This window comes from Bubalus kerabau, chromosome 15 (genome assembly GCF_029407905.1).
Source record: "Bubalus kerabau isolate K-KA32 ecotype Philippines breed swamp buffalo chromosome 15, PCC_UOA_SB_1v2, whole genome shotgun sequence".
Classification (NCBI taxonomy): Eukaryota; Metazoa; Chordata; class Mammalia; order Artiodactyla; family Bovidae; genus Bubalus; species Bubalus kerabau.
Window position 1 is genome coordinate 51418207 of NC_073638.1, and position 13100 is coordinate 51431306.

Here is a 13100-nt window from a genome sequence, read left to right on the forward strand (position 1 = left end):
GAGGACCTTCACAACAGAATGAAGCCCTAAATAAGTGACCAGACCAAAAAGCTCTTATATTTTTAAGACAGAGAAATAATAATAACTTTGTGACGAAGTGTCAAGACACAGGGCTTTGAGTGAGGCACAGTAAGTTGTGGGGAAGTGACTAGAGAATATATGGTGCAGGAGTCAGGAACAAGGGGAAATAAGAATTATTTTATCAAACTTGTTTTTTTCAGACCCATTTCAGCATGGCTTCCCAGTCTCTGCAAACAAAGACAGTCTTCTGCTGCTGCTACAGGGAGATCACCTTTCTCCTGGGAAATTGTATAACCTGTTTTTAAGTAGAAAAAGTGGTCAGAGAGCCTCCCTGTCATTCATGGTTTTCCAAGCACCCCTGGAGAAGGGAAAGGCTACCCACTCAAGTAGTCTGGCCTGTAGAATTGCATGGACTGTACAGTCCATGGGGTCACAAAGAGTCAGACATGACTGAGCAACTTTTACTTTCACTGTCTTTTTCACTCCAAATAATCATTATTCCAAAAGTGACCTATTTGGGAATGGCAAGTCCTGAGCTCCTTCATATTCAAGGCCTTACCTGGGTCACCTTGCCTGTCTCTTAAGGACCCTCTCTTACCCCTCATATTCTACTTCTCAGACTGCCTACTTGCTATTTCCAAGTCCTTTGACCTGGGAAACTCTTGCTACTGGTCAACATTCAGCGCAGGAATCAGCTCCTATAGGACAACTCCTCTCACTTCCAGCTGGGCAAAGTGACCATCCTTTGTCTCACAATGCTCCACAGTGTTGTCTACATAATTTATCACAAGGCATTTTAATTGCTAGCTTTTTTGTCTGCTCTAATGTATGGCCTTCCTAAGAGAGGGGGAATATGATATTTATTTCTGTATCTCCAGATTTTAGCTTAGATCTGGTAAGTTATAAAGTAAGCATCCATTAATGTTTGTTGAGTCACTCTTTTTATTTACAGCTTTTAGTTTATTTGTTTAAGGTGTGGTTATTGAGAAATATGGGCTTTCCTGGTGGCTCAGACAGTAAAGAATTTGCCTGTAATGCAGGAGGCCCAGATTCTATCCCTGGGTCAGGAAGATCCACTGGAGAAAGGAATGACTACCCCCTCCAATATCCTTGCCTGGGGGATCCCATGGACAGAGGAGCCTGGCAGGCTAGAGTCCATGAGGTCACAAAGAGCTGGACATGACTGAGCGGCTAACACTACCACGACTAGACTATTAGAAATATATGTCTAAATATGTGGTAATCCTGAGAGTGTTTTTATATAAAAGGCTTGAATCCATTTATACTGTTAACCCTTTCCATACCTGTGGTAGTTGGGGTGGCTTGTGTTGTTTCTAAGCAAGTAGCCGGGGCAGGGAGGTGGGATGACATTTGGGTTTGTGGGCACTATTCAGGCTGAAATACAGATTCAAAGGCCCAGAGTAGGTGAAGGGAAAATCCACATGTGAGACAACTTCTTAAAGCACTTTTCTTGGGTGTTACTCTGGATGGCCACTTCACCCTGAACTTATGGCCATTTTTGTCCTTGTCCTGCCTTTGTGTTACATGCAAAGAGACTTCGTGGGAGTTGTGTAAGCTCCATCTCTATGGAATGTGTTTCCTGGGCACAATTATATCAGTTCTTTCAAAGGGAATGGTGTAGCCTTGGGTTCATGCAATGGTTCTGGTCATATTACCTGTGTGTCTAGCACAGACTCTATTCTATCTTCTAATATAACATGCTGCTGAAGAAGGAACCGGGAATAATGCATGTTGTAGTTCCTAGATTCAGGAGTTGTTTACAATCAGGCAGCTCAATAGACTGTCATGGGTTTCCCTTGCCCAAGAGTCAGTGTCATACCAGTGTACTCTCCCTGGTTAAAAATAGGAACCACATTTCCTGTGTTCACAACCAGTGCTCTACAGGCATTTCTCCTTTTCTTTTCAGATATTAACACTTACTCTTATGATTCACAACTTACAGATGTAAGTTATGGACAAGTTAGATAATGGCACACACAAAAATGTTTTCACTAATAGTTCACTTTTTTTAAATGTACAACTACATAAATGTCTGCCTATATTTATGAGCAGGCTTCCCAGGTGGCTTAGTGGTAAAGAACCCATCTGTCAAAGCAGGTAATGCAGAAGATGCAGGCTCAACCCTTGGGTCAGGAAAATATCATGGAGAAGGAAATGGCAACCCACTCCAGTATTCTTGCCTGGAGAATCTCATGGATAAGAGCAGCCTGGCAGGCTCCTCTATGGGATTGCAAATGCCAGACACAACTAAATATTTATGCACATATTTATGGATATGTTCATTTTTAATCCTCTTAATACCAAATTATTTACCTATCTAGTGGCTGTGTTTAGAGGAACTCTTTTTGTTCCTTCATCATTTAGCTATAATTTACCAATATAAAGTTAATACTTCTAAGGCATACAATGTATTATTTTAATACATTTATTTTGACATGATTAAGAAATCAAGCCAATTAACATATTCTATACCCTTAACTACAATTTATGTCTGTATGTGGTGAGAAAACTTAAGATCAAACCGCTTAAAATTTCAAATATATAATTACAATGCTATCCATTATATCTCTAGAAGTTATTCATCTTGCATAACTGACAAAGGTACCCTTTGTATGTGATTGTCCAGGGATGTCACAAGATGTCTCAAAGGGTGAGAAACTCAGTGAGGAATAGTTGAACAAATTTAAAATCAGAACACTGTATTTATTTCATCTATTAACAAGTCAAGACAGAGACATGAAAGATAAATGGCTTTGGAAATTCACAGGCTCTGTATAAGACATAGCATGCTCAGTCAAACATGGTATTACTTTATCTGTTGATCTGACTGCACAAGATGTAAGTCCCAGAACCTTCTTGGAGAACTTCCACTGGAATAGAATTCACTGTTTCCTAGTATCCAGTTTACCACTAGGGTTTCCACCCACCAATTCTACAGCTCACCTCATGGATACCTACAAAAGCTGAAAATTCTGTTCATCCTCCAAAGTTATCTTTGCCTTGGAATAAATATGTGAGTCACCTGCTCCAGATTTGCTTAGTCTTGATCCCATAAATGATGGGGTTCAGCATAAGTGGAGCGAGAATGTAGACATTAGTCAACAAGATGTGGATATGAGGTGGAATGTACCGACCAAACCTCTGAGTCAGGGTTGTGACAATTCCAGGCCCATAAAAGAGAATGATGATGCAGACATGGGAGCCACACGTGTTGAGAGCCTTGTGATGAACATCTTGGGAAGGGAAGTGGAAGAAAGCATGGAGAATCAGAATGTAGGAAACAAAAAATTAATAATACATCTAAGACCACTGTTGACATTATGACAGCGAGTCCATTGCAGATGTTCATTCTAATGTCATTACAAGCATATTTGGCCAATCCAGGTGTGTGGGATGACATTATTTTGACAGGAAGTCGATCTTTTCAAAAGAAGTATCTTGGGAGAAAATCATACAGTAACTTCTCAGAAAGATGATAACACCAATTTTCCCAATCAATGTATGTGTAAGAATAGTGGTGTATCTCACAGGGTAGCATATGGCAATGTAGCAGTCAAATGCCTTCACCAGAAAAATCCCTGACTCAGAACGAAGATGAAATGGATGAAGAAGAGCTGGGTGATGCAGCAATCCAGGGAGCTCTCCTCAACACCGAACCAGAAGATAGCCAAGGCCTGAGGGACTGTGCATGTGGAGAGAACAATGTCTGCTCCAGACAGCATGCAGAGGAAGAGGTATATGGGGTCATGAAGGTGCCATTCCATGAAGATAATGAAGATCAGTAGGCTGTTCCCAAGCAGGGTGATGACAGAGAAAATGAAGAATGGGTTGGAGATCCACATGTGCTGCTCATCAAGGCCAGGGTTGCCCAGCAAGCAAAAGGCTGTGTGGCTAACACTAGTGTGGTTTAAAGAAAGCATATATGTGGAGACTACCAGAGACATCACCTCAAACTCTCAGACAGGATGAAAATTCAGATTTTCCTGGAATATTCTTTGTGAAGTCACGAAGACTTTTGACATACCTCACACACTTCATCTGTGAACATGTAAAAAAGAAACATGAAAAGCTAGTAGGGTATATTCTGTGCCTCAGTGAGTGATAGTCTAACTAAAAGTTATTCACATCTCCAGAGTATGGAGAGATGAGAACTCTTCTACACTGCTGGTGCGAATGTAAGTTTGTGCAACTGCTATGGAGAACAGAATGGATATTCCTTCAAAAAGCTAAAAACGAAGCTATCACATAGCCCTGCAATCCTATTTCTGGGCATATATCTGGAGAAAAAAACACCATCCGAAAGGATACATGCACTCTAATATTCATTGCAGCACTGTTCACAATAGCCAAAACATGGAAGCAACCTAAATGCCCATCAACAGAGGAATGGATAAAGAAGATATTGTACATATATGCAATGGAATATTACTCAGCTATTAAAAAGAATGAAATAATGCCACTTACAGCACATGGATGGATTGGATTGTCATACTAAGTGAAGTAAGTTGGACAGAGAAGGAAAAATAAAACATGGTATCCCTTATATGCATAATCTTAAAAGAAATGATACAAATGAACTTATTTACAGAACAGAAACAGATTCACAGATTACAGAATGAATTTACGGTTGCCAGGGAGAAAGGGAACTATCACATTGTTAATCAGCTGTGAAAGGAAAGTGAAAGTGAAAGTCCCTCTGTCATGTCTTACTCTTTGTGACCCCATGAATTATACTGTCCTTGGAATTCTCCAGGCCAGAATACCAGAGTAAGTAGCCTTTCCCTTCTCCAGGGGATCTTCCCAACCCAAGGATCAAACCCAGGTCTCTGGCAAAACCAACTTTGTACTTACAATGTCATTAAATATTGAGTTAAATTAATGAAAATTAAAGTTATTTTCAATCTGCTATATCAATGCCTACAATTATTATGTAAAGATGATTTTCAAATTTTTGTCCTTCATATAAGGATGATTTGAATTATATTTATCCCTAGAGTTGTCATAAGATCCATATTATGGAGTTATATATCATGAGTCTTCATTTTTTCCTGAAAGTATGAAAATGTCCATGCACAGTTTGTAGAAACCTTGTGACTCCTGACCTTTGTAATGTATTTAATTTCATTTGCCAGCCTAGATTATCATTCCATTTACTTCTTATTCACCAAAAATTCACATTTATGAGTGTTGAGGGGAAAAAATGCTAATGCTTTTTGTGTATTCTTTTAAAGTAGTTTTACCTGCTCACTGTGAATGCATACATAAACTTTTTAACTTAAAAATAACTTTATATTCAACAAATTATACAAATACTCTTATACATTATTGTTTCTCAAGACAGAGGATGAAATTAATATCACCTTCAAAAAAATTTGTGTTTTGTTATAACTACACACAGCTTTTTAATAAACCAATTCTAAATCACATAACTGTACCTTTTTTATTTGTTTGGTCAAACACCCCTATACTGTTCAGTGTCCCTTACTGAAATGTGTAAAATAAAACTTGACTTTGTTGAACTGCAGGTTTATTTCTGGGGCTCTTACTGATTGGTAAGGACAATGTCACTAATCTCCAACTTCTCAACCCAGTATTTTACCCAAGTTTAATTGTTTTTGACAGCCAGACATTGCTCTGAGCATTGTGATCATGTACTTCCAGCCATAGGAGAAATAAAAATCATTAATTTTGCTGAAATAAACTTTATAGAAATAGCTCTGCTAGATAAAACCTTGAGCAAAATTTTAATTCATACTGATGTCTTAATTTAACAAATTTTCATCTAATTGGTTTCAGTGTAATAAAACACATAAATGATTCTAATATCTATGATGTGTATTTTCTTAACCTTCATACATATATGACCTGGTCAGGAACAAATTGAATATATACTTTCTAGTCTCAAGAATCTCTCCTCTATGAAAAATACTCTCTTAGGAATTTTTTTAACCCATGTGTTATTTGAAAATATTAATATTTTGTTTAATCTCTTAAGTATTAAGAGATTTTCAAGCTAACTTTCTATTATTGATTTCTGGTCTAAGAATATACTTTATAAGATTGACATTTTTAAAATATGTTAAGGTGTGCTTTATGGCCCAGAATGATGTCTAGCATGTCAAATATTCTATGTGAGCTTGAAAATAATCTTTGTTCTGCTATGATTGAAAAGACTGTTCCACAAATGTGTACTAGATCAAGTCAGTTCATAGTTTTGTCCTGACAACTAAATGTTCATGGATTTTCGGACAGCCTGGTCTATCAATTAGTCAAAGAAAGGTGATAATGCCTCCAACTATAATAGTGGATTTGTCTCTTTCTTCATGCAGTTTTATCCAGTTTTGGCTCACATATTTTGGCCTTCTCTTGTCAAGGACATATATGTTTCAATTGTTATGTCTTCTTGAAGAATCAACCATTCTGTCATTATATAATGCACTTCTTTATTCCAGATAATCTTCGTTGTTCTGAAGTGCACTTTATCTCAAGCAAACAGAGCTACCTCAGCTTTCTTTTGTTTAGTGTTTGCAAGGTATATCTTACTCTATCATATTATTTTTAACTCATCTGATTCTTTACAGTTAAGATAGGTTTCTTGTAGACAACATACAGATGGGTTTTTCTTCATTGTGGTAAAAAAAAAAAAATGAGATCTACTGCTTAGCAGAATTTTAAATGCACAGTACAGTGTCATTAACTCTAAGCACAATGTTGTTCAGGAGATCTCTTAGAACTTTTTCATCTTGTGTGACTGGAACTATACCCCCCTGAACAGCAATTGCCGATTCCCCTCTCCCCAGTGCCTGGAAACCAGGATTCTACTTTCTGTTTCTATGAGTTTGACTATTTAAACACCTCATATAAGCAAAATCATGCAGTATTCGTCCTCCTATGACTGGCTTATTCCACTTAGCATGGTGTCCTTGAGATCCATTCGTGTTTTTACAAATGGAGAAATTTTCTTCTTTCTCATGAATGAATAATATTCCCATGTGTGTGTGTGTGTACCACATCCCCCTTATGCATTCATGATACATGGACACTTATGTTATTTCCATATATGGCTATTGTGGATAATGCTGCAATGAACATGACAGTACAGATATCTCTTTAAGATCCTGATTTCAATTATTTTGGCTAGACATCCAGAAATAGGTCTGCTAGATCATCTAGTAGTTTTATTTTTAATTTTCCAAGGACCATCCATACTATTTTCCACAGTGACTGAACCAACTTATATTTCCAACAGTAGTGCACAGTGTTTCACTTTTACCCTCATCCTCACCAGGGTTTGACCTTTCTTTTTTATTAAATAGCCATTTAAGCAAGTGTGAAGTGACACATAAATGTCATTTTTATTTTGATTCATTGATGATTAGTAACATGGAGAACCTTTACATGGACCTGTTGGCCATTTGTATGTCTTCTTTCGAAAAATGTATATTCAGCCCATGAGCCCATTTTTAAATCAGGTGGTTTGGAATTTTTTGCTATTCAGTTGGACGAGTTCCCTACATATTTTGGATGATAACCTCTTCCAAGATATGTTCTACAAAATATTTTCTCTCATTCCATACTTTGATTTTTATTCTTATTTTGTTAGGTGCTTCTTCTGTGCAGAGCATTTGAGTTGATGTAGTCTCACTTTTGATTTTTGCTTTTGTTATTTGTGTTTTTAGTGCCATCCATTAAAACTCATTGCCATGACCAACTCAAGGAGTTGTTTCTCTGTTCTCTTTTAGGAGTTTTATGGTTTGGGTTTGATGTTTATGTCTTTAATCCATTTTGAGGGGATTTTTTTTTTGAGTGATGTAAGATAAGAGTACAATTTCATTTTTTCCTCCTAATTATCCAGTTTTCCTAATACCATTTATCATAGAGTCTATTTTTTCCCCATTGACTGTAGATGACCATACATGTAAGAGTTTATTTCGTGTCATCGATGAAGCCTGTGTGCTCAGAGTAAGGCACGCCTGCTCACATCTTAGTTTAGAACAAAGTTTAGAAATGACTGAAATTGTAAAAGAAAAGCATTACTGCTGGCATGCAAAACCATTATATTTAGAAGGTTATTCTAGAAGTAGAAAGTTTACTCTGTATTGGCTAGTGTATTTTCCTTCATTGACCAACACAGACATTCAGAAGTATATTTGGAACATTAACTATTTTTAAGCACCACATTACAATCTGGGGATGCAGAAAAATTTGGGAAACTTCCAGAATCCTAGAGACTTCAGGTTAACAGAGAAGCAAATTTTAAGTTGGTGATTTTAGAAAATTGGAGATAAAAGTTGATTCTCTCTGAAGAGAGTCTATCTTAGGATATCTATCTCAGTACTGTTATATCTTAGGCTCAGGAACACTATCTTCCATCCCAGGTTACCTCTCTTGCTACCTCTGCTTTTACTTTGAAGTGAGAAAAATCATCTCCTATTTCCATCCTCACAGCAATGAAAGAAATTTTTCTACTCTTAACTTACTGGTCAAGGGAGCCCCGTCACTGGCCTTGACACAGGAAACTCTCTAGAGCATAAGGCTGCTCGGTGAGGAGGAAGAAGCCAAAAAGTCACATTTCTACACAGACAGGGGCTTGAAACACAGGAGATGATAGTCCTAATGACAGTCATGTGTTTGGATAAAAGGGGAAAAAAAGGAAGTGTCTGTTTCTGTTTTTAACTTCAGGAAAAGACCAAACCCATGGAACCCAGGGTTATTTGTCAGGTTGCTCTTCTGATAGAACAACTTTGGTTTAATACATGTTCCTCCTAGATTCCTCCTATAAATCCCCTTCAAATGCCTCATCTCCCATGCTTTCCTCTGAAAGCTAAGAAAGCCTGCTTAAGAAAACCTAAAAGTCTCTTCTTTCCATCCCCTGCTTTGGGAACCCCAGCAAAGACTCTAGTAATCCTTGGGACTCTTCTCATTTTTGCCATGACATATCTGCAGGCTAAGTCAGTATCTCCAGCCTGGTAGAATTATTGGGCTACCTGTCATTTTTTGGAAGGTGTCTCTTTATTTACAAAATTTCAGGAACATCAGACAGACCATGTACTTCTGCCTCCCTTCCCAGACCTCACCCTCCACTGCAACTATAAATAACTAGATTTGGACTTCCTTGGTGGTCCAGTGGTTAAGAATCTACCTGCCAATGCAGGAGACACAGTTTCAATCCCTGGTCTGGGAAGATCCCACATGCCAGGGAGCAACTACTGTCCTGTGCCACAACTACTGAGCCTGAACCCTAGAACCCCAGAGCCACAGCTACTGAGCCTGCCTGCTGCAACTACTGAAGCCCATGTGCCAAGAGCCTGTCTCAAACTCATGCCCATTAAGTCAGTGATGCCATCCAATCATCTCATCCTCTGTCGTCCCCTTCTCCTCTTGCCTTTAATATTTCTCAGCAGCAGGGTCTTTTGAAATGAGTCATCTCTTTGCATCAGGTGGTCAAAGTATTGAAGTTTCAGCTTCAGCATCAGTTCCTCCAGTGAATAGTCAGGATCAATTTCCTTTAGGATTGACTGTTTTCATCTCCTTGTAGTCCAAGAGTCTTCTCCAATACCACAGCTCAAAATCATCAATTCTTCAGTTCTCAGCCTTCCTTATGGCCCAACTTTCACATCCATACATGACTACTGGAATACCATACCTTTGACTATATGGACCTTTGGCGGCAAAGTAATGTCTCTGATTTTTAATACACTCTCTATGTTGGTCATAACTTTTCTTCCAAGGAGCAAGCATCTTTTAATTTCATGGCTGCAGTAACCATCTGCTGATTTTGGAGCCCAAGAAAATAAAGTCTGTCACTGTTTCCATTGTTTCCTCATCTCTTTGCCATGAAGTGATGGAACCAGATGCCATGATCTTAGTTTTCCAAATGTTGAGTTTTAAGCTAGATTTTTCACTCAGCCCTTACCTTGGTTCTTAAACCACTCCTGTCTGTTGCTATCTAATTCACTCACTGGCCTTAGACCGAGTCTTCAGGAACAGACATTCAATTGGAAATGAAATTTACCTTGCTGCATAGTAGAATTTGGACTCTTGAGGGAAGCACTCGCACCAGGGCTCCAGGGAAAGAACTGTCTCCACCAGCCTCGCCCTCTTTCCAAATGTGCTGATTCAGTTCTTCCCCACTTCTTCTGGTTCCCTTTCTCTCTTGCTTATCTCTAGATACCCAATACAAAAATCATTCACCATGTGAACCAACCTTCTTACAACAGCAATATAAATACCTATAATTAAAATGGGCTCATGGTTTTTAAATTTTCATTCTTCATGGAAAGGATTAATGAAATTCACATGAGTTTCAAAGCCCAGAGTCACAAATACTGATGTTTATCTCTGTATCTAAGAGTCCATAAATGTACTAACCTAGCAGTTAATAGGATACATGGGAGTCTTGATTGCCTTAGACACGTTTCTATTTCATTTGCCTAATTAACTCCTTTGCAGTCAAGATTCTTCACTTTTTCATAATTTTCTTTTTTTTACTTTACAATATTGTATTGGTTTTGCCACACTTCAACATGCATCCACCACGGGTGTACACGTGTTCCCATCCTGAACCCCCCTCCCACCTCCCTCCCCATACCATCCCTCCGGGTCATCCCAGTGCACCAGCCCCAAGCCTCCTGTATCCTGCATCGAACCTGGACTGGCGATTCGTTTCTTATATGATATTATACTTACGCAGAGCTTCCTTAGTTTTTAGTGTCCTTGAAATTCACTGAGATTTTTGAATATGGAAATTGATTGGTTTTACCTCATTTGGATATATTGGGGAATTATTTCTTAGAAAACCTTGGCAAAACTAATACAATTATGTAAAGTTTAAAAATAAAATAAAATTAAAAAAAAAAAAGAAAAGAAAACCTTTTTCTCTCTTCTCATTTCAGTTGGAAATCCCAACAACAACACATATGTTAGACCTTTTGACATTGTTGCATCACCATTTGAAAGTCTTTTTATTTTTCTGTATTTTTCCTGTCTTCTCAAGTTGGATAATTCTACTGAAAGATCTATGGTCTATTTCTGCAAGTAGGGTTACCTAGATCAAGGGATAAATGCATTTGTAGTTTTGTCCTATATAGAAAGAGTCCTGTTGAACACATTATGCTACCTTTGAATACTAACAGCCATATGAAAGTAACTCTGTCCTCACAAATTTGCTTGTAGACTATCATCTCAAGTCTTAGAACATTTGTCAGTCTGATAGTGTGTCACGTGTGGCTGACGATCTGCACAAATGGATGCCAATAATTCTTCCCTCTGCTGTCCTTACAAGCCAATTCTTCCATCATGGAGTGAGTGGGTGAAAGTGAGTGAAATTTGCTCAGTCGTGTCTGACTCTTTGCAACCCCATGGACTGTAGCCCACTAGGTTCCTCTCTTCATGGAATTCTCCAGGCAAGAATACTGGAGTGGGTTGCCATTCCCTTCTCCAGGGGATCTTCCCAACCCAGGGATCTAACCTGTGTTTCCCGAATTACAGGCAGATTCTTTACAGTCTGAGCCACCCACTCTGTTACACCTGTGATGGCCTCGTGACTCGCTTTAGCCAATGGAATGAGGTGGAGGTATTATCCTCTGCCTAAAGGATTTACAAAGGTCCGTCTAGTCAAGGCTATGGTTTTCCCTGTGGTCGTGTATGGATGTGAGAGTTGGACTGTGAAGAAAGCTGAGCCCCGAAGAATTGATGCTTTTGAACTGTGGTGTTGGAGAAGACTCTTGAGAGTCCCTTAGACTGCAAGAAGTTCCAACCAGTCCATTCTGAAGGAGATCAGCCCTGGGATTTCTTTGGGAGGAGTGATGCTAAAGCTGAAACTCCAGTACTTTGGCCACCTCATGCAAAGAATTGACTCATTGGAAAAGACTCTGATGCTGGGAGGGATTGGGGGCAGGAGGAGAAGGGGACGACAGAGGATGAGATTGCTGGATGGCATCACTGACTCAATGGACGTGAGTCTTGGTGAACCCTGGGAGTTGGTGATGATCAGGGAGGCCTGGCATGCTGTGATTCATGGGGCCGCAAAGAGTCGGACACGACTGAGCTACTGAATTGAACTGAACTGAACTGAAAGCAGGAACAACAGTCTGAATGTGAATATATAATCAAAAAACAACATCAGGGTAGACTGGACTTGGGAAGTGAAGGATTTGAAATAAATACAAATGAAGCTGCTGCTGCTGCTAAGTTGCTTCAGTCATGTCCGACTCTATGTGACCCCATAGACGGCAGCCCACCAGGCTCCCCCATCCCTGGGATTCTCCAGGCATGAACACTGGAGTGGGTTGCCATTTCCTTCTCCAACAAATGAAGCTACTGACACACTATTATTGTTAGGCTGTTGGCCCTTGGACTATAAAGTATTTCTGTCATTTTTGGATTTTTTAAACTGTTACTGTAAACGTGCACAAATATAGAAAACAAAACGAATGGCTTAACAAATTCCTTTCTCTTTTTTTTTCAACTTTGTAATTGGACGATAATCACTTTACAATGTTGTGTTAGTCTCTACAACAGCATGAAAAGCTGTATGTATACATATATCCCCTCCCTCTTGAGCTTCCCTTCCACCCCTCATCCTACCCTCTGGGTCATCCCAGGGCACTCATAAGCTCCCTGTGCTATACAGCAGCTTCCCATTAGCTATTTTACACATGATAGTGTATATTATAGGACTTCCCTGGTGGCTCAGATGGTAAAGAATCCACGTGCAATGCAGGAGACCTGGATTTGACCCCTGGGTTGGGAAGATCCCCTGGAGGAGGGCATGGCAATCCACTTCGGTATTCTTGTCTGGAGAATCCCCATGGACAGAGGAGCCTGACAGGTTACAGTTCATGGGGTCACAAAGAGTTGGACACAACTGAAAGAGAAAGCACAGCACAGTGTGTATAAATGTCAATGCTACTCCCTCAATTATAAGGCAAACATCACCCAGGCCAAGAAATAAAACTTAGTCAAACACACTGCAGCAATGTCCATGTGCCCAGTCCCAGTCACAAAGCCATCACTGGCACACCTAACCTTGCAAGTTACATGTACATTCATATCTT